The 22,156-nt window shown below is 39.6% G+C and overlaps 1 long non-coding RNA gene across 1 annotated transcript; it reads left to right on the forward strand.

The window, feature by feature from the left end:
• The first annotated feature begins 8,789 nt into the window (after positions 1 to 8,789).
• LOC141737713 (uncharacterized) lies at positions 8,790 to 13,893 on the forward strand. The gene is made up of 3 exons (XR_012585231.1): positions 8,790 to 8,875; positions 10,328 to 10,377; positions 12,395 to 13,893. It is a non-coding gene; the product is annotated as an uncharacterized LOC141737713 (long non-coding RNA).
• Positions 13,894 to 22,156: the final 8,263 nt, after the last annotated feature.

Raw genomic sequence — 22,156 nt, forward strand, 5'->3', positions numbered from 1 at the left:
GAGCAATACTTAGGTGCGGGGATACATATGCAAGCCTGTAACACAATATATGCCTTCTCAAATGACAGTCACTGGTGGCGTTTTGTTAGCGCTTCTAGGCTTGTCATACTGCAGACATGTGGGAGTAACATAACCAGGAACACCTTCCTTGCCTGTGAAATGACTGTCGTATTTCAGGGGCTTGGAAGGGCAGAGCATTCAAGAGCTCCGGTTGTCTTGCTTGTGCCATGATGCCACTCTGGCCCCTAGATGTAACCACCTGCAGGGAGCGGAAGAGAAAGATGCACTAGCAGAGGTCTAGGGGGGCAGTTAGCAAGCTGCCTAGGACTTTAATCTCAAACAAAATAGGTAACCGCAGAGGTGACCATGAAGAACAAAAGTGACAAAGGAGATGTGACTTCACTTACGTAAGTGGAAGCCTAGTCAAAATCAGCAGCCTAGGCATGTGAGTGGAAGTCAGAAGAGCCAAAGTGAAAATTAACTATTTTCTTGCTCAAAGATTGCATAATTTCCATCCTAGACTTTGCAAAAGAACTAGTACATGTTATTGTAGGACCAATAAAAAAGGTTGATGTGGGCATATAGCGAATCTATCATGTGTGTTCTAAAACGAAAAATCTAAACAAAACCTCAGCAAGCCAACAGAACACGTCTGACGTGAAATATAATTATTTAAGGCTTGAAGATAATGCAAAGTGGGATAAATGCTGCAGGGGTTTACTAAAGGTGCATTATGCCAGGTGGAGAGGCTATCTTTCTTTGCTAAAATTAATGAATTTCTAGATCCAAGGAGGTGTGGTTGATGTCGCCTGTCTGTACTGGATATCTGGAAATTAATGTCTGGATATTAATAGTCAAAGTTGGAAAACTGGGATCAGTATAAGTAAAATATATTCTTAACTAAATGAGAGACAGCACTGGTTAGTGCTGAAAGAGAATGTACAGGGTTGTGTAGGTGTCATTAGTAGAGTTCCTGAAGGATGAGTCTTGTGATCATTCTTACATTTTTCTTCAAGTGACTCGGACACTAAAGTGAGAGCAAGTTGATGAAATTTGTTGATGTTGGAGGAAGAAGGAGATGAGCCAATTAGTTGATCACTAAATGACTAAGTCACGATTATTATACATCAGTTGGAAAGGGAAGTGAAAAATCAGGATGGATTTGAATTTGATTCTGTACAAAAAGAAGAAGTATTTGTCATTATTCAACACAATAGAGAGGTATATTTTAGAAGTGCTAATTGACAATTTTGTTTACTTGTCAGGAAATAAACTGATAAGTTTGGTTTAGCAAAATCTGAGGCAGAATATTCTTTTTTCATTCCAGGGGAAAGAGCAGTTCATTTAATCTAAAAGACGAGACTAGCACATGAACAAGTTGGTATAACCTGGATGTGATAAATTTAGGATAAACCTGGGAATTACAAGCTCACTAAAAACAGAGTAGGAAAGTTTTACCTTCTGATCAGTGCAAGAGTGTGAAATAGTTTGAAGATGGTGTTGGAAGAAAACTTTATGGGGAAAAAAAGTCAAATGTTACACACAATAGCAGAGAACTGGGCTAGGTAAAAGCCCAGGAGGTGCTGTGCCACCAAGATTCATCAGCCTGCTTAGAAAGGATGAAAACATGAACATGATTGCGTAAGTAAACTCTTGTCTTTCAAGAAAACTGCTAGTTTCTATGTGCCTCTTCTGCCAGGGTTATTTGGAAGAGAGGAAGAAAGGGAAGGCTACTTTCATCCTTTTTTTGGTCAGGATAGGTATAGTAATTGATTGGGGAATTCTCTGGAAGAGGTGGTTGGTTAAATGGTGAATAAGGCATGTGCATGTAACAGCTACCACCCATGTTGACCCTGATTATCCTGAGAGCTGGAAAATGTAAATCTCTGCAGCTGCAGTCGGAGTCTTGGCCTCCTGAGCTGATGTAACTAGAGTAGTTGGACCGATATTGGAGGCACACAATTGGACCTGTATGTTGCTGTGTAGTTGTTAGGGATGTAACTCCTCTTAGATAAAGCACAATTAGACAGTTGTTATGAAGAAAACCATGTAACTGGCAGAAATAGCAGAACTAAACTTACACAAGAACATTTGTCTGGCGACTTGCTACACCAATCATGAGCAGCAGCTCGGAGCAGTTACCAACCAGAAAAAGTCAGCCAGCCTGGGAGATGCTCCCAGTCTCATAAAACTCATCCACCTCAGCCTGGCCACCTCGGGGACATCTGACCATGCAGGGTCCCCAGGGATGCCTGGGACTAAGCTTGTGTGGCCAGAACGGATGCCTGTTAATACCCTGCTCCTCACCACTTGTGATGACCTCTGCTCCTTCTGGCAAGGAGAGAGGAAGCAGAGATAACCAAGTTTCTATAGTTTCATATTGATCTCTGCATTACTGATTGCTCCTTCACAGAGGCAATAAACATCCAAAATATTTCATATCTACCCAGCTATTTTGTAGTAATTAATGCATGTGTTTAGTTTGTCGTGACCTGCAACGGTTAAGCTCGGTGTCGTAACAGGTCCTTTTCTTTTGCCAGTAAGAATCTGACAGGTATGCACACCTTAACTACTTTGCTTTACGTGGAAATGAGCCCAATAGTGCAGTAATATAAGGAAAAAAGGACAGGGAAAGTGTTTTGGAAGACTTTACCCTGTGTGCCTGTTGGTAGGAAGCAAGGATTCTTCTGCAAATTAAGCTGACTACCGTTAGATTTGACACAGTGCTGAACGGTTTGCAATGCGGGCTGGCACACCTCTGCAAACGGCAGCAGAACATTTTTCCTGTAGAATCAATTTGCGAGAACAGATCAGAGAGAATTGGAGAGAAACGGTACAAAGGGAAGACTGAGAGAAGGGTGGTGCCGATAAGGAGGGAGAAGGAACCAGAATATCAAAAAGATGGAAGGAAGAAAAGGGTGAAGATAAGCAGAGATAAGGGATACTCAAAGCGGAGCTGAGAAAAAGAGGAGAGGGCAAGAGGGAAGACAGGCAGACAGAGGAAGGTATTCATGAATGCCTGTAGGAGTTGCTGAGAAAAGACTTATGTGCACAGCAGAAGCAGAGGAAGATGCAGGATGGATGCACGTACGGGGGGAGGGGGAAGAGGCAGTGAATACACACAGCAGGAGGGGGAGAGAGATAGATGGCAAACACGCATATAGGAGTGGCGGGGAGAAACAGTGGATGTACACAGCAGGGAGAGTGCAAGTGAGAGAGAGACACAGCAGATGCACACAGCAGGGGGGAGAAATGCATAGAATGGGGCGGGGGAGCAGCGCAGGGAAAGTATCAAGAAGCCTCAACAAAATTAAACAATAAAATAATAAGGAATCATAAAATTCATGATTTGAACATTTATCATTATTTAACACAGGAAATCAAGAGACTTTGAAGAGAATTTACATTAGTTAAAAATTTTAAGCACTTCAAATGTTAATAGTGTTTGGTTTGGAATAAGACTATGCTTGACTTAATGAATTCCTCTTTGCATTCGCAGCGAAGCAGATGTCTGCTTTCTGTGTCTGACAAGAGACCCAATCCATTGCCTTTTGACGTCAATAGGACTGTGGCTCTTTCAAGGGCATGCATTTATCTTGTCAGTGTGGTCTAACCAACCAGCCTCGCTTCTCTGCTCTGATCTCGTACAGAGGAGAAGGTGGGTGGGAAGTGTCGTCACCTAAACTTTGTGAAACCTAACAGTTGTCGGATGCTTCTCGATACCCTTATGCATGTTTGGGCACTGATCCCCGTTAATCAGTGCAGCACGCAGTTGAGGGGAGGTTGCTTGATGTGGCTTTGTGTGTGGCTTGCACAGGTACCTGACACCAGCCCAATGGCACGGACAGGGTTAGACCACCGTGACGATGTGTAAAGCAGTATAAGTAACAGAGCAGTCAAACCGTAAGATGGGTTAAGGGGCAGTCTGTGGAGGAGAGATATATATATATTTTTTTTTTTTCTTTTATTGGATTAGATAATGTGTATGTTTTCCCAGTTTCGGTGGAAAATACATGAGAAAGCTCCAACAATTTTTATGAGCATAACATAAACCCCACTGGTATGCGTACGGAGGGAACGCTGGCATTGGAGTGATTTTGTTACTACAACTGTTCACAATGTTGCTCCTCTGTGTCTGAGCTGACAATTTAATAGACAATCTATAAGGGAACAAAATAGCATGGGAAAAGTGACTCAAAGGGAGACGATTCTCACTTGTAAAGAGACAATGTTGGTACAGCAAAGGCATGAGAAACCGAAGGTTGAAGAAGCTGTTTTTCAACAAAGAAGGGCTTCCTCAACTGGAGAGGGGGTTTCTGCGTGGAAGAAACTAGGTGTTGCCGTAAAACTTGGCCTTTCACGACTGTTCTTGTGGGTGGAATCACAGCAATGCATGGGCAGCAGTGTGGGCTGTAAGGAAAATTTCCCTCTCCTCCAAATGCTTTATAACCCCTCAAATAATTTATTCCCATTGGTGTGAGAAAGCCTCTATGTGGTACTGATTGCAGGCTTTTGAAGGGAGAGTTACCAGCATCCAAATTCATGGGACAAAGTGCGTCCAACCAATGTACCTATGCAGGCCTGCCCTTTGATCAGAGAATGGGAATTTTGTATATCTGAGGCTTTTGTAGCTTCAGTGAAAAGCAGAAGTATAATGACAGGATTACTCTAAGGTGGAAACGTGCTCAAAAAGCAGTAAGTGCTCTTATTCATATCACAGTTTTTCTCCCTTCTAAATTCTTACTTCCTCTAAAAGCTCAGAGAGAAAAAAAAATATTTTCTTCAAGTTTCATTTAACATCTGCAATGTGTTCTGTGGTTGCTGCTGTCCTCCTACAGTGTAAGGGGCTTCAGGGAGGGGAGTGCTGTGCTGTCTGGCCAAGCAGACTTAGCAAAAAGGAGAGGAGGTGGGTGAAATATCTGGTTTTGAAGAGAGAAGACATATACATCAGACACTCGTGCCAAAATTGCAGTACTGTAGGCCATACTGAGAAATTAGTAAGTCCTAGAGGGGTCTGTTTGTCTCTTGTCCGCATTTGGAGGGATCTCACTGCGTGTTTCCTTCTGCCATAGTGAAGTCTGTGTGTGATTTGACAAGTAACGTGGAAAAGTAGGGAGGGAGAGACTGCCATGAGAATTTGGCTTTTTTATATAAGCGGAACCAGAGATAAATATGGTGAAAAGTTGTGGGACTTACGTATTCAATTAGATTTTAATGCACCTGAAAGGGTACTTCAGAGACAAGCTGGCCCTTCTTCTTCTGTGTGCATTAGTACCTACTCTGAGGGTCCATTAGTGCTCTTAATGTGAGTGCTGTATGTATTCACTGCCTGAAAACACACTTCCCTCAGTCTCCTCCTAGCTCAGCATTCTGAGTTTCTTCTTCTTTTTCTGAACTGAATGAGTAGGAGGATTTTGCTTAGATGCTGCTGGAGTGAGGAAAGGTTTGGTCCAAACTGCTATCATGGCCATCTCCATCCTCGGAGGTTCTCTTCTCTGGTAGCGTCAGCCCAGGCTTTTCTCATTCTGTGCCCTCATGCTGTTTTGAATACAGCATTGGCATCACTGAGTCACGTGAGTGAGCAAAACAAAAGCTGATGGATAAGAGCTCTCTCTTGCACATATGTGCAACCATGTTTTTGGAGTGCTGCTGTGGTTGAGGCAGAGGGTAGGACCTTTCACTACTCCTGTGGGCTTTGTGCAAGGCTGCCTGAAGCTGATGGGAAGCTGTGTCTTCAAGCTGGGCCCAGTATACATAAAAGACTAAATAATTGCTTTTGGAATGCTAAAAATAGCTAAGATATTCGTATTGTCTCTTTCCATGTTGCCATAATAAGTTTTGTCTCCCTTCTTAGATGCTTTAAATTTCTACATGACGATCAAAAGGAAATATCCTGTTAGTCCAGATGTTTGAATAGGACTTGGACAAAATCTCTCTTGGCATTCTGATGTTTTGTAACCAATGTTGGCCTGGGAAAGCAAGGATTATCTTGGACAATTCAAGTGTGACAAGATGAGCTGAATCTTATTATCATAAAAAAAAAAAAGACTAAAATACAAGGGAATTGGTAAATGGTGGTGAGTTGAAAATCGAGTAGATAATGGCTTCAGTGGGCCTGTTGTAAAGCAAAAGCTTAGCTGAGAGTTTCAGAAGGGTGAGAGGTGATAATCCTGTGAAGCAAACATTGCTGCTAAACAGAACCCGCGTATGCGTGTTGTGGTGCCAGGAGCCACCATTTGGTTTTGGGTACCACGATTGCTCTGTAATTCTCTGATGAAATCGTTGCTTTTCAATAGGTGCTATTTTAATTGTTTGAAGATGTGCTTATATGTTAACAGCACAATCAGATGAATTTTGAAATATATTCTACTGCATATGTAAGTAACACCTCATAAAACAGTGAATCTTGTTTACGAAGTGGCTGCTAAGAAGATTCAGTTCTGGAGGGACAAGCTTTAGAAATACCTATAAAATAGTAAAACCTTTCTGTTTTATGTCAGCCTCTCTATTGAAATTAATTTTACAGAATATCAAATTAGATGCTGTTTGTTTAACTACTTGAACTGTAGGGGTTACATGCCAGATAAAGAAAAGTGTTTTGAATATAAAATAGTTCAAAATTAAGTCATTTTAAAATGAGAATGAATACTGTGAGAAAAGCTCAGTCCCCTTCAGCTCTGATTAGTGACTGTGTGATACTTAAAGGGATAGACTTGAATAATAATATGGTTGATGTGTCCTATCTTAAATCTATTCTATAAAAATTAGAATTGGACATACAGCATAAATCACATCTGATTCTGTCATTTAATAACATGTTCTTGGTTTTTTTTGATTTTTTTTTTTTTGGTGTGTGATTATTGTTTGTTTTAAACTTCAGCATTAGCAGTGTTGTGATTCAAATTACGCTTCATATTCCGAATGAAATTAGAGGACCGTATCTGGATGTTGATTGCAGTTTTGTTGATTTTTGTTTAGGACCATGTAGTCTGCAGACACGATAACCTCTTTTCTTCCTGTCGACAAGCAGAATAAAAACCATTGAATTCTCACATTAGATGAAAGACTGGAAGGAAGAGACAGAGAGGAAAGAGCAGAAAGTAAAATGGCAGGTAGGGGAAGAGAGCGGTGAAACACAGCTGAATTTCTGTGCATTTATGCAGCACAAACTGGGATTTATGCAGCAACGTGACAAAAATGTCAATTATGCCCATATCACTGCTACATAACGAAAAGGAAAGGCCTGCTTAGCTCTTATGTTTCTTGATATACGTAGCAATATATTGTATGCACAGTGTCTTGATTTCATTTATGTTATTGAGGCTGAATTAAGGTAATATGCTTTCAGACCTGCCTGACCATCAGTGTCTCACTTGACAATTGAAAGCACTTGGAAAACACCGCACAATTTTTAGAGTTTTTTAATAGTGCATTCTTAGTAAGAGTTTTGGTGTATTTTCATATCAGTTAAAAATACAAGACGCACAAAATGTATCTTAGTGACCTTATTTTAAAATATTGGTTTGGATCTGGTTCTTTTTTTTTTTTTTCCCATTATTAATATTGATTACAGATACTGTGAATTTTTCTCTACTCTGTTTTAATTTCTTCCCCACCTAGTAATTGTATTAAATCAGTAAGAACCTTCCTCTCTGAATTCTTCGTGTCTAGGGGCTTGGCATAAGAGGGCATAATGACAGCATTCAGAAAATGGTTACTATGTTGACTTCCTGAAGTACACTAAATAGGAAAAAAATGTTTAAGCTCCGAAAATTCCATGGCATCTATGTGATCTGCATTGGGTTGGAGTAGGATGGTAGCAATAGATTGTCATTAGTATTCCTCAAGTAATTACTTACACCATATTAATGTATCAGATTCAGTTCTGATAAATTAAACTTCCCTTGCTTCCTAAATGTAGTCCTATTTCTGAAATGAGTTAAAAATAAATATGACAGTTACAGGTAAGATAAAACTTGACATTGGGCACATTCAGAAAAGTATATTAAAAAACCACATTATAGTCTTGCAAGTGCCTTACCTACATGAATATGTTGAATATCATGTTAGCCACATTCATAGTTTCTCAGAGACAACTTTCAATTTAGAAATTTAGGGACATATTATGTATTAGATTTTCTGAACAACTCTTGCTTTAAATTTTCCTTACACTGAAATCCTATTAAAATTTAAATCTTCCTTCTACAAATTGAGTCATATCAAATTGTAGTTGATTAAAATATTGTTGCATTATTGGTAAATTTCTTTTCTCTGAGGAGAGAAGGCAAAATAATGGTTTTTTACAGGTGAAGTATATCGATATAGTAGAAGTTGCAAAAGGGGTCAACCCAACTGAGACGATGTAATGTATTGGTTTGTGTCTTAATTTTGTTATTATTAGAAGTTAAAAAATGAAGGAGTAGAAATTGATCTTGAAAATACATTGGCCAGTTAAAACATATTTAGAAACCAGCCCCCCTCCCCCTTGCCCCGAACCCTCACAGTATAATCCAATTAGTCAGCGAAGAAAATCATGACCAGGCAAATTGCCTCATTCCTCCTTGTGAAGTCAAGGGCCTCTGCTGCATAAGTAATGTATTTCATAATCCATCAAGCCACTGCTTTGTCTTTCGTGTCCTGTTTTGCCTGTATTGTGTTATTCATAGGAAAATATAAGAAATATTTTACTGGATGACAACAAAGTAATTTGTCTGTTCAGAGAAATTCTTCCTACCCAGTTAATGGATACCTACTTGGCTCCTCTCTTGAAGGATATTCTTGATAATCTGGGAAAAAAGAAAAGGCCCACTGAAGTTCCTGGCTTTTATGGTGTCTTGTGGCAATCAACTCTTCAAACTAAATTTCTGTAATGAAAGTAAGTGTTTCTTTTCAAGAGGCTAAAAGTGCATTTCTTCATTAAAAAGTACTTTTTTTTCTGTGTGGTTAGAAGAATTAGCTACTCATGTTTCCTCTTCACTCTGTGTGTGTGTGTGTATTTACATAAGGAAACCCTAACTTAAGAGGCTCCTGACCAACTGAGAGGTCTCAAGTAGATAAAGAGAAAGCTGTCATGTCCTTTATTCTGTATCATTTGCTTTTTTGCCATCAGTCAGGGCAGGTCAGTTTTCTAACTACAGAGTGAAAAGTCATGGATACCACATAAGGAATAGGAATAAATAAGAAATTAAAACCTGTTAGTGTGCCTTTCTATATCAGTGTCAGGAATGGCTTTTGAAATGCTCAATGCAATATTGTATCAACCTGTTTCACACAGAAATGTTGGAGAAAATACAAACAAATCTGAGCATGAAAAACACTTTTAAAAGGAGAAATCAAAAAAGGCTGAAATTTCTTGTCTTCAGAAAGATGATTTTGATAGTTCGTGTTAGCTTTTTTTCATAACAGCATATTCAGTAAAACAGTAAGGTGACAAATTCCAAACATTTGAAAGAGTTCTTCCGGAGGGCTGCTGTGGTATAGTACTGAAAGTAAGTTAAATGAATAAAATGTGATGTAGTGGGGAATAGTTAACACAGATTTTCAGGTTCTGAAGAGGGAAACATAGTTCTCATTTACTTTGAATTTCAGACTATTTTTGATCAAGCTCTTTGTCAAATGGTCTTAAGAAAAAAGCCCAAAAAAGTGTACCTAGGTGACTTTCCATATGAGGGCAGGCTGAACAGGCTGGAACTTTTAAGCATAGAAGAGCTACACGTGGGAAGTGCTATGGCAGAGGTGAGTACAAAGATGATTGCTGCAGAGGGAATAAGTAAGGACTAGCTGTTCATCATCTTCCATAAGAACCAGGGGAATCCAGTGTAATTATGAGCTAGTAGGCTTAGGCAGGGGAAAAAAGCCACCCAGCAGGGTTTTTTTTTTTCCCCCTGGAACTACAAAATTTAAACTGTGGAATGCATTTCTACTATTTTCGGAAGGTCAAAAGTACAAACTGATTTAAAAAGAGATTGGAAAATCAACAGAGAACTGGCTAATGAGTGGCTATTAAAGACAATGGTGTGGATGTGAGCTTATGACTTGGAAGATATTATCCTCATTTACTTAATGACAGGTATTTTGCACGTTCCTTGATGCTAGCAGCTATGGAGATGGGCTACATACTACATGGACTAATGTTCTGATCTGCGGTTGCATTTTCTAGATTCCCAGTTTGTATATGGCTATATGGACAAAAATCCTCACTTTAATCTTTTTTCCAGAGCCTAACAAAGATCTGAAATCACTTGCTGTAGTGTATCCCCATAAGGTACTTTGCATAAAATATAAGTTGCTGTGCAGTTTCTTGATACCTGTTTTCTACTTGATAAAGGTGGACTGCAACATCAAGACCAAAGTTGTAGTGTTTTGCTGCTAAACCGTGTGAGTACAATGAAATTAACAATTGTTCTTGCTCTGAAAAATAGTTTAGGATGTGATGAGAAGGAATGTTTTGAAAAGTCATCTTTCTGTATCTTAAGGGGCACTTCCATTAAGGTTTCTAGTGGCGATTATACTCCTGTTACATTCTGCCTAGCTACTGTTGATTGCATTACTGAGCGATGATTGAACCTCGGGAAGTGTTATAATGTATATACCGTTGGTGCATGATACGTGGTAGAAAGCAATATCCTTCTATATCCCAGTTCAGGACTGAGGAAATAAATGCACTGTGCAGTTTTGAGTAATTACTTGCACTCTGTTCATGAATCTATGTCTCTGCAATTTATTTAGACATAAACAACTCTCTGGTTGCCTCCAACACTTTGGTTTTTCTCTTCAAAATTCTTTGGCAGAAGAATGCTTTCTCCTCTCTTGCAAGTGTTTAGTTGCTCATCAACCTATCCAGCCTATTATTTTCTGAGAGCCCGGTTGGGCACCAGTCTGAACAGAAGCCTGTTGTTCGGGGGCCTCCTGCACACTGGGCTACAAAATGAAAGAAACGTCCAGTTTATATCCACTAGGTTATATTTTTGACTAATAGTATTTTGCCTTATTTGAATAAAATATTAAATTATTTTAAAGTCTACTATTTAAATGTAAAATATAAAAACGATAATCAGGCAATTCATATATACTCAAGTACAACAGTCTGAAAAAGTACGTATTATAAAGCGTAAGTATTACCTAGCATAGAAACAGTAAATAAAAAGTAATTTCTAGCATATGCGTCTTCAGAAAAATACACCTGATTGTGAAATGTTGGTGAATTTATACTTTTAAAGAATCTAAAAGCTTAAGGAGTCACCTGCTGCATACGCATAACAAATAATACAGTTGTCTGCTACATACAACTCTAGTTTAGCAGCAGAGCCAAAGATTATGGTTTTGTCCACCTGTATCAGCACAATGGCTTATACTAAATTTTCAGCACATATTTACATTTCATTGGCTTCTAAGCTGAAAATGAAGCATATGCCAATGTGGTTTGCTGAATAGTGGTGGAGCCCGGGACACTTGAATGCTTTTGTGCTCTTAGGCCTAATCAAGAAGTGTATCTGGAATGTAGGATGTCTCTAGCACAGTCAAATACTGTATCGGTTTGACAGATCTCAAATTTGACTTGTTCTTAGCATAGCAGTATGTTTTCACTGGAGCAGTCTGCTTTGACTTGTGAAGTTTTATGATTGATTGCATAAGGAATGTCTTGTATGGCTTTTCTTTTAAAAAGAAAACAAAACAAATTTAAAAAAACCACCCAAAAACCCAAAGGAGAAAGAACAAGTGCTGCATAACTCTTAAGGGAAAAGCTGTGCTTTGTGCCAAGGTTAAAAAGGAAAATTGAAACAAAAGAAGGACCCGTTAATAGAATGTAGGCTGTTCAGGTAAAATGAAGTCAATTTTCATCTATGATGAAGAAGATACCTGCTGTCTAGCAAGCACAGTCTGAAGAAGACATAATAACTAATAACTTATCAGTACCTGGTTTATTAGGATAAAGCTGCACATAAAGATATGCGTATAATGGACGCTTCAAAAGCTGCAAATCTGATGTGATAAATGATTCAACATACAACCCATTAGCTTAGATTTTAATGTTTGTAAAATGAATGAAACAATACATCTATATGCCAAAGCCATATTATTATAAACATATTTGCCAAAATATAAGACATAAATTGCACTTAAATTTAGTAATCTGTGATGGTATGCTTGAATGTATCTTTGTGATTAAATGTGAACAATTGCTCCTTTAAGGTAAAGGTCTGTGTATGTGTGATTAATCAGATTGAAATGACAGGGCGGACAGCTCATGCCATGCCTAGTTATCAGAATGATTGATTTTAGTCGATGCTGCTGGATGAAAAAATATCTGTTAATAACTACAGCTGCAAAACTCCTGATGTCACTGATAGCACAAATCGCTTCTCACATGCTGTATTATCTGGCTCATTTGCAGATATGGAGCATACAAACTGATCCATTGGAACGCAAAATTATAACGTAGAGATTTATGCAAGAGGGATGACTGCAAAGTGCGTTGCATGAGTAGTGTAAGAAGCTGAAAATTGCTGCTGTTGTAGCTGTCATAGACACGTTATTTTCTTTGGTATGTGTGGAGTTTTTGCTGTCAGGCTTTTATCCTGCAGATTGTTTGTGCTGCACCTCTCTGCCTGCTTAAAATAGAAAGTCAGTCACTGAACCTGGATGCTATTAAGTGCTCTTAGAATAGTTCTTAACTAACTTGGTTGATTTGCGCTTTCTGATAAAAGAACATTTGGTTGTTTATTGCAGGCTCTGAACAAACATGTTCTTCCAAAATCAACAAATACGATTACATATTACATTGCATCAACAGAATTGTTTACCCTAAGTATACTTCTTATCATATAATATTTATCTGTTTAGTTGGTATGTTTTTCTTTTGAAAGATCTGGACTTTATGTTCATCAAGCATTGTGTCTTACCTGCATTTTGCACGGGTTAACAGGGAATGTGGGTGTCTTATGGACCTCAGAGGAGGAGAGGGACAACAAATATTCTTGTGTTTGGTAGGATGCGCTGTTCTTGCATTCTCTCTGGTTACGTCCGCTGTGTGCATTTGTACTGCTTCCTTTTCTCCCCTTTTCCCTTCTGTTCAAGGTGCTTAGCACCTAAAGGTGGAATAAGCTGCTGCTTTTTTTTTTTTTCCCCCAACATCTCATGTCCATAAAGTTCAGAATGACCCCAGATCTGAGAGAAGTGCAAATGCTTTCGCCTCACTGTTAACTGCTTCTCCCCCGCCCCCAGTAATTCACCCCTTCTCGTTCTAAATCCAGCCCCTAACCCAGCTTTTCTTTACTAGCTGTTTGTTTGCCATTGCCCACTGGCCGAAAACAACACATTTCATGTGCCTCCAAACACAAAAATCTTTGCAGGTTCTTATAGCCCCCCTGTCCCTCCAGAATTCACAAATGCATCCATTTTCAGGAAGCACATACAGTGGTGGTCCAAAGTGCTGGGATTCCTGCTTTCTTGGAATGATAAAATTGTCCTTTGCTCTTTCAAGCGCCTCCTTTCTGCTTGGTAGGTAAGTTCTCCAACTTCAGAAATATTTACATAAAAAACCTCCCAGATTTAGTGAATGAGTATGCTGTTTCATCAGCCTGCTGTTTAATTATGGCTGGTATTCTGGAGAAGACCAGAGTGTGGTCATAGTGATACCAGTTAGCCTCAACATTTTATGGATGTAAATTGTAGGGAAAAAATGTTAAGTTACAAGAAAGCAGAGATGATTCTTGCTTAATAGGATATTAAAGCATTACTGTCATTATTATTTGTTCTTATTTCTCTAGAGGACCCCGGTCTTGATTATGATTCCGTTGCGGTAAGTGCCTCTATCAATCACAGGGAGATCAAGTCCTTGCCTGAAGATGTGCATATAAAGATACTCCATACAGCAGCATGCCCTGAAGGAGCTCGATGGTAATTTCATAGGTGCCAAATATATTAATGTGAGTTCAGGTAGACTGGCATGTTTCTGAAGTCTGAGGTATTTCAAGATTAAAACTTTTATTTATTTATGTATTTTAATTATTCCTGTGATTCTCCCAGGAATAACTGTGATGTGGAAACAAAAGACTTGACTGCCTTTCAGATTTGCAACCTTCTGAACTTTGAATGAAGGATAACATGGCATATATGAATATGACTTTATATAATAATTTTCATCATTGAAGAATTTTTTATAAACATTAACAACATAACCCTCAACAACATCTCTGTGGATACTGCCCTTCTATATGTTGAGAAGGGGTGCATGGGAATTCTGTGTTAGATGCTTTCATCAAAGGAATGGAAAACTGAGGATCAATCCTTGCCCTGGTGCAGTTTACTTAGGAATTTACTGATGAATCATCCCTTAATGTAAAAGTCATAACATTTTAAATAATAAACTTTTACTATTCGGAATGGACCCAGTTACCCTCTAAGCAGCTAATAATTTTGAAATGCTGTTGGCCACAGATGCTCATAAATTACCTTCCCTCACTTTCCTTTCATACAAATAACGGACATTGCACTAAGCTGCTTTCATCTTTTGTTCAAGCAAAAGAGTAAGAGTTGCCTTTAAGCGTGCTCCTGTGTGTGTGGTGTTCCTGAGTTCACGGTTTGATTTCTTTGCAGATACAGCAGTGAGTACCAAAAAGATATGTTTTAAATACTGCCGGTTGTTTTTCTGTGCAAGAAGAATCCCAGCCATGAAGGAGTCTGAACTAGGAGGAGGAGACAGGAGTTCTTGGCCACACTCTTTTACTAACATCAGTAAGACAGTGCTTTGTCCGTAAGATTGAGTGAAGATGCACCACCTAAGGAATTTTAGATAGAAGGTCACAGTTTGGCACCGAGTACGGCGCATACAGAGACATCCGTTCCATTTCACAGGGCATCCGCTCCATCTCCAGGCAGAGCTGCAGGACTCTTCATGTATAAATAAATAACCTGGTGTAAGACAGATTATGTTCCTTGGATATCAATCACTAGTAAATATCGTGTTTCTACTCACGATGTAAGAATACTAAATGGAAACTCATGAAGATTTCAGATTGCCATTATATTTACAGTCCTGGGGCTTACTGCTGAGAATTATTGGATGTCTTTGCCTCTGAATATGGGCTGCAAGCTGCAGTGGGATACTCATTCCTAGCTTGCCTCTCAGACTTTCAAATAAACATTAATCTTATTTCTACAACCCTACCTCTGAGTCACTGTAAATAATGCAAAAAGCTACCAGATCTCCATCAGTTGGGCTCAGTGAGGAAACAAACCCCCAAACCCAGTCTTTCCTGATTCCTTATCTGGCAAATGGTTCTGGGTATGGTGTGGTTACGGGGACTGAAAGCAGTGGGGGAGAGGGGAAGGAAATATGATTAAAAAAAAAAAGCTTGAAGTGTTGGAGTGCCTTCTAGTAGCTGCACGATGAAAGGGGCAAATTGTTTCATTCTCCATCCTCCTACCTGGCCATCAGCTCTTTTTCTGTCAGCACTCAGACATCCCCCATTTCCAGCTGCAAATAACGTCCCTCCGTGTGCCGGTGTCCAGAGGCAGGGTTCGTTCAATCCTGGATTATTGCCATCTTTCTGTGGCAGTGACTCCAATTTCTTTGCAGCCTGTTCGTATGCTTCCCTCCGCAGCCCTTCATCTCCACTGGCTGAAACAAAGGTGAGAGATTGTTAACAAAATTCAGGAATTCTTTGTTGGAGAATGTCAGTGTTTTGAAAAAAGCCACAGTTGTGTGTTCTGAGTCGACTGATATTTTTCAATATGAATGCAGCTGCTGTTTCATTCCTTATGAATTTTGGCTTATTAAAAAATAATTCCAGATATTTTTCAATCCTTTAATCTTATTCTATTCCATTCTATTTATTCTTAAAGGAGAAAAATATATTCAGAATATATGGATTTTTTTCGCCTTATTTAGTATGTCAACAGATTAGCTTGTGATCATTTTTAATGAACTATCAGGATAAGAAGGAACTCAAAGCTTGCTAAACACTCTTTGTTTTTAATCATTATTGGTAGTAGTAAACGCATAATGCTCGATGCATATTTGTTACCCTTTTCCTTCTTGACACAATTGCTCTTATTTTGGGGTCGGACTTTTTTAGTTCTGCAACATCCTTGTTTAATAACGAAAAGATGACCTCAGACAAAAGAGTAGCCCAGACGCGGAACAGCGTCAGCAGAGCCAAAACCATCTCAGCCAAAATGGCAAATAAGAGGGGTACACAGCACTTCATTAACCTGGTTTTGTCCAGGTATCCTGGAAGCAGGCCTAAGGATGTTATCTAGCCAAGTCAGCCAAGCTGGTACAAGAATCATTGCAAATTGGAGTAGCCAGCTTTATCCTTAATGAGCTTTAATGTGGAATGGTAGAATTCAGGCTGACCAAAATTCAGACGTGTGTTGAGGGATGATTATTTTCAACTGGTGTGTAAGGAGTATGATTTTTTTTTTTGTTAAGTCCTCTTTTAATTCCATTTGGACTTAGAGCCACAAAAATAATTAATTTCATTGCGTCTCTTCATGACAAGAAGTTGTGTTTTCCGCATTAATGTTCTACCTCATACAACATCATGGTTAGCACACCATGGGCTTCGTGACAGTGGGCCTCCTGAATTTTCTGAGAAGATGGCTTCAGTGTGAGGGAAAGCTTACTATTTTTCTATTAGTTTGTATTGCAGAGAAAACAATTTCCAGATAAGAAGTGATCTGGCTTACCACAAAAATGTACAGTGTTTTTAAATGTAGAATTTGGAAGCTTATTTTTACTTCTATCCAATGGTCACCTGGGAGAAAGTCCTTTATGAACTGAGAAAGGGAGGTAGAGACTTTTTAGAGGTATATTCAGCCAATTTTGATTCTCTTAAATTATCTTAGGTATTTTCAAGCATTTTTTTTTCCAGTGGATTCATATTTCAGACAGTATTTCTGACAATCTATTTTATGCTTCATTGACCACAAGGTTTGAAATTCTAGTCCATACTGGCACAGTAGTGCCAAATTTTGTAGTGATAAATGGATAACTTTTTTATTTTAAATAGGTCTCTGGTGTTTAATTTGAGATCTGTAATTTTTTTTTCGGTTCATTACATCTGCTATTTTTCTGTCTAGGAAAAAGTGATCAAAAGAGACAGAGGGATCAAGGTAGAATATTGCTTTAGATTTCTCCATATAAAGAAAAAGAAGAAGAAACGGATTGTCCAAGCAAGGGTAAATGTACTCATACCATGTGTTCATTTTGCTTTAACACAAAAATTTATAATTTTCTGACTTTATTTTTTTTAGTGACAAATGAAAGATCATATTTTTCATGGTGATAGTTTTTCCTATACCGGCATTGCCACCCTTGGGAATCTATTTGAAATGTGTAACCCATGATTCATAATTGGGTAGTATGCTTGCTAATGCTATTTTCATAAGCAAAGATCTTTTATTTAGGTGTACCATGAATTAAACTTCTTGAATTTTAACAGAGCGGTCATGTTGCTAAATTATAACCTCCTATACTAAAAGCGATAATACCTCCTATCATTATTTAAGTGTGTTGTACTATGCAATTATGAGGAGGAGGAAGCTGAGGAGGAGATTAAGCACTGAGCAAATGCTTCTATTTTAGCATGTTCTCTATTACTCTGTATCCATTTTACAACAAACCACATCTCCTCATAAATGGGCCCTGAATCCAAGGAGTTAGTCATGTTGTTTACCTAATTCTACAGAAATTTACATTTTGTATTACTCATGTAAGATTTTCCTGATCTTAGTCTTTAAAATTGTGTAGAATTTTTTTTGTTTTTTTCCTCACCCTAAATCTCTCTTCATATCCTCATTTCAAAACTGAAATATTTGATTAAATTCTAAGAAACAAACAAACAAAATCTTTTTATAGTTGCCTACATAAAATCTTTCTGACATCCATTGAATAATCTCAGTACTTTGTGTAAAATAGTTTTGCTGATTATTAGACACTTCAGGTGTATACTACATCTTAGAGAATGAAATCTATGTAGTCTACACATACAAAATGTGTCATTTCCTTGAATAGGAGTTTGAAGTCACAGAGTCACAGAACCTTCATGGTTGGAAGGGACCCTTAAGATCATCGAGTCCAACCAAACAACCTACAATCTCTGCCCTTCAGAGCATGCCCTGAAGTGCCACATCTAGATGTTTCTTAAACACCTCCAGGGATGGTGACTCAACCACCTCCCTGGGCAGGCTGTTCCAGTGCCTGACCACTCTTTCAGTAAAGTAATTCTTCCTGATATCTAATCTAAACCTCCCCTGCCGCAACTTCAGACCATTTCCTCTGGTCCTGTCATTATTTACTTGGGAGAAGAGGCCAACACCCACCTCTCTCCAACCTCCTTTCAGGTAGCTGTAGAGGGCAATGTGGTCTCCTCTCAGTCTCCTCTTCTTCAAGCTAAACATGCCCAGTTCCCTCAGCCTCTCCTCATATGACCTGGTCTCCAGACCCCTCACCAGCCTGGTAGCTCTCCTCTGGACACGCTCCAGCACTTCAATGTCCCTCTTGTACAGAGGGGCCCAGAACTGAACACAGTACTCGAGGTGAGGCCTCACCAGTGCCGAGTACAGAGGCATGATCACTTCCCTGCTCCTGCTGGCCACGCTATTCCTGATACAAGCCAGAATGCTGTTGGCCTTCTCGGCCACCTGGGCACACTGCTGCCTCATGTTAAGCTGGCCGTCCACCAGCACCCCCAGGTCCTTTTCTGCTGGGCAGCTTTCCAGCCACTCTTCCCCAAGCCTGTAGCGTTGCTTGGGGTTGTTGTGACCAAAATGCAGGACCCGGCACTTGGCCTTATTAAACCTCATACAGTTGGCCTTGGCCCATCGATCCAGCCTGTCCAGGTCCCTCTGTAGAGCCTTCCTACCCTCAAGCAGATCAACACTCCCACCTAGTTTGGTGTCGTCTGCAAACTTACTGAGGGTGCACTCGATCCCCTCATCCAGATCATTGATAAAGATATTAAAGAAAACTGACCCCAAAACTGAGCCCTGAGGGACACCACTGGTGACTGGCTGCCAAGAGGATTTCACCCCATTAATCACAACTCTCTGGGCACGGCCATCCAGCCAGTTTTTAGCCCAGCGAAGAGTACACTTGTCTATGCCATGATTCGCCAGCTTCTCCAGGACAATGCTGTGGGGGACGGTGTCAAAGGCCTTTCCAAAGTCCAGATAGACCAATACCAGCCTTCCCCACATCCAGAAGGCGGGTCACATGGTCATAGAAAGAGATCAGGTTGGTTAAGCAGGACCTCCCCTTCGTAAACCCATGCTGGCTGGCCCTGATCCCTTGGCTGCCCTGCACTTGCCGTGAGAGCTCACTCAAGATGATCCTCTCTATGATCTTTCCTGGTACCGAGGTCAGGCTGACAGGCCTGTAGTTCTGCGGATCCTCCTTCTGACCCTTCTTGTAGATGGGCGTCACATTAGCCACCCTCCAGTCATCTAGCACCTGCCCTGTTGACCAGGATTGTTGATAAATGATGGAGAGAGGCTTGGTGAGCTCTCCCGCCAGCTCCCTGAGTACTCTTGGGTGAATCCCATCTGGCTCCATAGACTTAGCTATGTCTAGGTGCAGAAGCGGATCATTGACTACTTCCTCCTGGATTATGGGTGGGTTGTTCTGCTCTCCATCCTTATCTTCCAGCTCAGGAGGCTGAGCACCCTGGGGATAGCTGGTCTGACTATTGAAGACGGAGGCAAAGAAGGCATTAAGTATCTCAGCCTTCTCCTCGTCATTGGTTGCAACTTCCTCCCAGCATCCAGCAAGGGATGGAGATTCTCCCTGACTCTCTTTTTGTTGATGTATTTATAAAAGCTTTTTTTGTTCTTAATGTTAGTGGCCAAGTTGAGCTCCAGGTGGGCTTTTGCCTTCCTAATTTTCTCTCTGTATAAACTAACGAGATCTCTGTACAACCTAATGAGATCTCTGTACTCCTCCTGAGTTGCCTGTCCCTTCTTCCAGAGGTGGTAAACCCTCCTTTTATTCCTAAATCCCATCAGAAGTTCCTTATTCATCCAGACTGGCCATTTTCCCCACCCTTGGGGACAGCCTGCTCCTGGGCCTTTAAGATTTCCTTCTTGAAGAGCGTCCAGCCTTCCTGGACCCCTTTGTCCTTCAGGACTGTCTCCCAAGGGACTCTCCCAACCAGTGTCCTGAACAAGCCAAAGTCCGCCCTCCAGAAGTCCAAGGTGGAGGTTTTGCTAACCTCCTTCCTTACATCGCTACGAATTGAAAACTTGACCATTTCATGATCACTAAACCCAAGACGACCTCCGACCACCACATCTCCCACTAGTCCTTCTCTGTTTGTGAGCAATAGGTCTAGCAAGGCACCTCCCCTGGTAGGCTCACCTACCAGTTGTGTCAGGAAGTTATCTTCCATGCACTCGAAGAACCTCCTAGCCTGCCTGCTCTCTGCTGCGTTATATTTCCAGCAGATACCTGGCAGGTTGAAGTGCCCAACCAGAAAAAGGGCTGGCGATTGCGAGTCTTTGGAGGACGATGAGTTTTAAATACCAGTAATAACAATGGATAAAAAAAAAAAAGATGAGAAAGTTGTTCGCCAAGCATCTTGTCATCTAGCTGCTTCAGCTACTGTAGCCTGGATTTTTAAAATCTTTATATTATTGTATGTATTCATATTTTATATCTAAATAAAATATGGTTCATATTGTTACCTGTTTTTTCTTCAAATTCTTATGTTATGTTTTCCTACAATATAATAGCTGGGAGAGTCCACCTTTTATATAGACTACAATTAAATAGAGAGGACGCAGTGAGATTACAGTATATCAAGAGGGCAAAGAAGGGGGTTGCCTACCTGAGGCTTGAAGGAGCTGAACAGTATTACGTTATATCTAAAGGCAATGCAGAAAAGTAACTGATCCTTAAACTGGCAATAAAGTGTTTGCTTCTGAAACTGGTGAGTGACAATTTAAAGGCATAATGTGATGAGGAATAGGACTAATTTTGCTTTCCCATATTTATACGTGTCTGTGACTTGTACGCACTGATGTGCATTACATTTCCCTGTGTGTATTTTGTGTTGTGAGCTATTGAGATTCTGGGGGTTTTGTGCGTATCAAACTTATGTGTGTTTATTTTCACAAGGAAAATCCATTTGGCATGTGGTTTTGTTTTCAATTTTTCCAAGAACCCATGATAGTGTTCTGGTTTTTGTTACATTTAAGCATCCTTTCACAGTATTTTCAAAAATCTGTTTGTTTCTAGAAATTCTAAAGTGTTATATTATAGTACAAACAGAAGACCTTTTGGTTAAGGAAAGATGGAAAGTTTCAACTGGCACATATTTAGGTGTGTGTGTGTATATATACATATTCATATGCATGGATGTATTCAACATATGTAAGCATTCAATATATCACATATGTATATATACATATTCATATATGTAAAATAGTTTTATGTATGTAATACTTATATCATGAATAAGTGATAAATATAATACATCATGAACTGTGATAATAAAAATATGCTATAACTTCAACAGAGGTTACGGAATGCCCAGGTGAATTTTTGTCTTTAAAATTCCAGTGGAAAAGCTACCATTTTACCATGTTCTTTACTGACAAAATTTCAGTAAAGCTGTTTTCCACTAAAAGGAAGAATAAGGGGGAAAATAAAAGTAGTTCGATGCAAAACCTTCTCTTTGGGATTTCTTGACAGGGCTTACTGTTGGATTTCAGCAGGCTGTGCGTTTGAGAAGTGGGTTTGTATTCCAAGGTGTGCTCGCCACAGTAAGCTACTGAAATCATAAAATACTTCTACTACTGTTCAGAATTGAGATCACTATCCCAACTCCCAGATTTGGTGGAATTTGGCCAACAAGTTAAAAAAAAAATCACTGTACCTCGAAAAAATGTGATCTCTTTAAGCCTAATTCCTTCAGAAATCAAGCCAACGCAGTGTTAAAAGAAGACAAAAAGATACAGTGCTCATAATAAGGAAATGAAGAAATATGTTTAGTATTTAGATCAGTGTTTTTAAAGAGAACTAAGGCTTTTTCTTGGAGTTGGAGTGGGGATTGATTACTGGCTGATCTCATCTATAATTCGTCAGTCTTCTTCATTTACTTTGATACCTGTGAATTTGTAACATAAGAGATGACACTTTAAAACAAAACGCTTC

The sequence above is a fragment of the Larus michahellis genome, chromosome 1 (genome assembly GCF_964199755.1).
Source record: "Larus michahellis chromosome 1, bLarMic1.1, whole genome shotgun sequence".
NCBI classification, from domain to species: domain Eukaryota; kingdom Metazoa; phylum Chordata; class Aves; order Charadriiformes; family Laridae; genus Larus; species Larus michahellis.